The following is a 4,623-nucleotide window of genomic DNA, read 5'->3' on the forward strand; positions in this document are numbered from 1 at the left end:
CCGCTCCCACCACGGCCCCTGTGCTCCTTGGTTCTATTTAGGTCATGAATTCACCTGGAGTTTAACTGCGGTTTATGAATGGAGATGGGACTCTGACTCACCCCCCATCCTGGGGAGCTGCTCCTCGCCCCAGCGCCACCCTCTCGTTTGAGTGAGTGTGTGTGTGCATGCACACAGGGGGCACAGGCAAGAGCTCAGACGCCCAGGCCCCGGAAGGGGGTCTCCAGGGGAAAAAGAAGAAATGGAGAGGGAGGGCAGACAGACCCGCAGAGGCCCCTGAGGCCCACAGGCAGGTGGGCTGCGCCTGGCCCGTTTCGATGACTGTGGCATTCTTGTGTCTGGCTGTCCATGCGGAGAGCCACCCCAGCCCCAGCCGCTGTGCTTGCACAGAACCATGTCAACCATTCCTGCTGGGGACTTTTTCCCAATGACCTCCAGAGCCCCTCGGTCCCTTCCTGTGGGCAGTGGACCCAGCTCAGCAGGCCAGGCCCTCCGATGGTCCCCCGACTTCCCGCCAGCTGGCAGGCTTCATACGGCCCACAGGCTCCTCCTCTGGACTCGTAAGGGGGATTCCCTTATCCCCTTACTTGTTCATTCTCTTATTTATTGGCTCCCAAAGACTTGTGGGGCACCTGCTGGGGATGCAGCAGGGAGCCCCACGGACAGGCCTCAGGGGGCCAGGCACAGAAACAAAGAACAGCAAGAGTGAACCAATGGGAGGAAGCTCGGTGGTGGGACCGGAAGCCACCCGCCTCTGCCCGCAGAGGCGAGGGCCTGGCAGGACCCTGGGACGCCGGCTCCTCCCCCACCCTCACAGGCAGCACAGGTTCCTGCGGCCCAGGCTGGGCCGGACTTGGAGAGGATGGAGGACACCCTGGAAGCCCTGTGTGGGCCACCCTGGGTCACCCAGGAGTGTGGCCCTGGGACGGACAGGCAGCGCAGCAGAAGGGACCCATGCCAGGTGAGGTTCCCCAGTCCCACAGGCCCCCTGAGAGCCTCATGTCCCCGAGTCCCTTATCATCCCCACTGACCAGGAGACACGGTGGCCGCAGAGGGGAGAGTCACCGGCCAGCGACGGCGGGCGGAATTCAGGCCGGGTCTCTGCAGAGCGGAGCTCCCGGCCTCCCACCTTCCGCCTCATCTGGCCGAGGGACCATCCTGAGGAAAAGGGAAAAATCGCTCCCTAAACCGGGGCACTGAGTCCTCAGGTTGGGTTTGCCAGGGTGACGCCAAAGGCCCTTCCGGACCACATAACGGGCGGGGCTCGCCGTCAGAGCTGACGGACATCCCGACCAGAGGGACAGGGCTGGACTCAGGGCCCACGGTCAGGTGGGGACAGCACCATATTCAGGGGAAGGGCAGAGCCCTCCCCACCTGCCCCCTCCATCCTTCCCCAGCTCCCGCCCCCCAGCCTGTCCCCCTCACCGTCAGAGGCAGGTCGTTGGCCTTCGCATGGAGACGACACCCCAGCCCTGGCCCCCCGCTTTAGGGCTTGGTGCCTCTTCCATCCCCAGCAGTGAGAGGCAGGCCGGGGGCAGTCTGCTGGCCTCCAGCCCCGTCCCGTCCCGCTGGCTGGCCTGGGGAGCCCTGGGGCAGCTGACTGAGACTGGATGCCAGCTGGGCCAGAGGAGAGGTGGCCTGAGGAAGAGCACTGACAGGCCCGGCCTGCCCACGTCTGACCCTGGGCTCCAGCACCTGCGCCAAACTCTGGCTCTCGCTCGTAATGTGGGCCAGGGACTGGGGGTGTCCCCTCGCTCTTTTGGGCCCTGTGTTCCTGTCTGTCCAGTGGCTGGGTGAGGCCATCTCTGGGGACCCATCGGAGACCCGGGGTACCAGCTGATGATATAGGAAGGCTGGCAGGCCTGTTAGGGGGCCAGGCTCTGCGGCTGGAGCTTTGACGCATGAGCCATGGGCACGAGAGGCCGTCCATGGGGACTGCTGGCTCAGGGGCCCAGCTCCTCTGGGAAGGTGAGGGGCCCATAGAGAACGGGCCCCACCCCCAGGGGCCTCCAGCTCCAGCTCCTCCTGGGGCTTTCTCTCCCTGCTCTGTCCGACAGCACCGCCCTGACCCTCTGTCATTCGCTCTGTCCTTCTGTGTCCCAGGCCAGACTCCCTCTGGGGAAGAGAAGGATCACGCAGGGCCTCATTCTGCCCCTCCCAGACCCTCCCCCAAGCCTTGTGACCCAGGAGCTCCGGGCAGTACATCCAGATGGTGATTTCCTATTGGGCCCTGAGCCTGGGCCACATGTCACCAGCTCCACATGCCCTGGCCAGCAGCCCCCAGAGCCCTGGCCAGCCAGCAGTCCTTTGCCTTCCTTCCCTGTCTCCCTGGGGAGTTTGTGGTCCTGGCATCGCCCACTGCGGAGACCTGGGAATCGGGCCCAGACACCACACCTCATCTATTTTTAAGCACAAGCCCATGAAAGATTCACAGGCTGCTTTATTTACAGGTGGCGGGATGGCCTCTGTGCCTTGTGGCACACCCACCACGAGGTCAGAAAACATGTAGGCTGGGCCAGCTCTGCCTGAGGGCCCCAGGGCAGCCTAGCCCGCACGCAGGCGCCGCCCCTCCGTGCAGGGCCTGACTCTCCTCGCTGCTTCCCTTCCTCCTGTGCAGCCTCCACATCAGCCTCCTGGAGATGCCCCAGAGCGGGCAGAGGCCTCATGGGGGGCTCCTCCCCCGCGCTCCCTGACCAGCTTTGCAATCAGCTGCTCCCCGTCCACACCAGCCATGATCCATGAATACCAGGCTTTCATCCTGGTATTTGTCTCTCCAGGGCCGGTTCGAAGGGAGAGGAATCCTCCTTCTCCTGATGCGAGAGACAAAGTCAGGAGCAGGCCTGGGGCTGGCATTCTTTCATCTCAGCCACACTTGGTGAGATAAGCATCCCATTTGACAGATGAGGAAACCGAGGCTCAGGTGCCTTGGGCAACTTGGAGTTTGAAGCCAGATCACTGGACCTCAAAGGCTGGTTGCCCGTCTCTGCCCCTAATGCCACGTGCCAGGGAGGAGTCACACAGTTCTGCTTTGTCTCAGCTTCCAGAAACGGGGAGTCTTGGCCCTTCCCTCCAGACACCCAATCTAGCCCCAGAAACATGAAGACCACAGAGCCCCACTCCGACCCCGGCCGTGGGAGGCCACGGGTGGACAGGCAGGTGGGCTGGTCAGCCTCTGCCTGCTCTGCCGCCAGAGCCAGTGTGCCCTGTGCCACCAGCTCCCAGCGCCCAGTGACATTTCCCTCCCCTTGGCTGTGGGCTCCTGCGGGCCTCAGGAGGTGGTGCCAGCTCAGCCTTGGTTGTGTCACCTGGTGTCACATGCTGTCTGGCTGGGTCCCGGCAAATGCGCAGGAGGGCCCTCAGCTATTGTCCAGCAGGGATGGGACTGACTCAGCATCAACCCCACCCGGCACCTTCCCTGGGTAGCTGTGGGGACTCGGGGCCCTGAGAGGTCAGCCAGGACGCCGGCACCTCCCCGCCCAGCAAACCAGCACCTCCCTTCTTCCCCCGGGCCCTTGGGAGGAGCCGCGTAGGACCCGTCCCAGTCCCTACTTAGTTGAGAATCACTGATTTTAGAGAAAAATCTCTTCTCTCAGTATCTCCAACCCAGAAGACTTTCTGAGCTTTCACGTTCCAGAAACAGAGAGTCTTCACTAGCTTTCCAAACAGGATATTACCATAAAATAGTAAATATTTGTTTTCACACCCGTGGAGACTGACGCCTGTCCACGAGCTGCTCGCCAGCCCCCAGCCGCCCCCCTCCTCCCTCTTGGAGGAGGAAAAGCACACATTTTCTTCCAACGCTTCCCCAAGAGGAGGCCGGAACTGGGAAAGAGGTGGAATGAGGTCACAGCCTCCCCATCTGCCTGAGGACGCAACAGTGTCGTCCTGAACCACGGTCCCTGGGAGCAGGAGGGCAGGGCAGCCCGCCCAGCACCAGGCAACCTTCCCACGGCAGCAGGTGGGGGATCCAGTGACCGAGGTCAGCCTCCTCCCCTGTCCCTTGCTGACTGGTGACTCTCACCTCTGGGAGCCCCACTTCCCCATCTGCAAAATGGGGAGGCATTTGCTCTTGAGAGGTGCCAGTCGTTGTTCCCAGAGCTGGTCACACAGTGAATGGAACAGGCCAGTCCCAGTTGAGTGGCCGTTCCAGGCTGGGGGAGAGGACAGCGGACACACAGCCTGCAAAGGTGTGACAACGTGGGAGGAAGAGCGAGGAAGAATGTGAGGCAGGCGAAAGGATGTGAGTGATGGGTGAGGCTCCTTGGAAAGGGAGGGCAGCCGGGAGCGAAAGGACCAGAGCCCAAAGGCAAAGCAGCCCTTTCTGCCCAGCACTCAGGTTGTGAGGACTGGTCTCCACTCATCCCATAAGGACCCTCTCAGGACCTCGGGCTGAAAACATCGCCGACCCGGCTCTGAGAAGCCCGCCAGCCCGGTGACCCGCCTGCACCCGCCTCTCTGCCTGGCTCCCTCCAGCAGCACTGGCTGTAGGGCATCCACCTGCCCCCACCAACGTTCTCTCCCGGAACCTTGCTGTCTCCACCCACAGCAGCACAAGCGCCCAGTCTCCTGGGGACTCTGGGGAGACCCCTGCAGAGGGGTGGCAACATCCTGTTCAAGGAGTAG

This window comes from Equus caballus, chromosome 25, assembly GCF_041296265.1.
Source record: "Equus caballus isolate H_3958 breed thoroughbred chromosome 25, TB-T2T, whole genome shotgun sequence".
NCBI classification, from domain to species: Eukaryota; Metazoa; Chordata; class Mammalia; order Perissodactyla; family Equidae; genus Equus; species Equus caballus.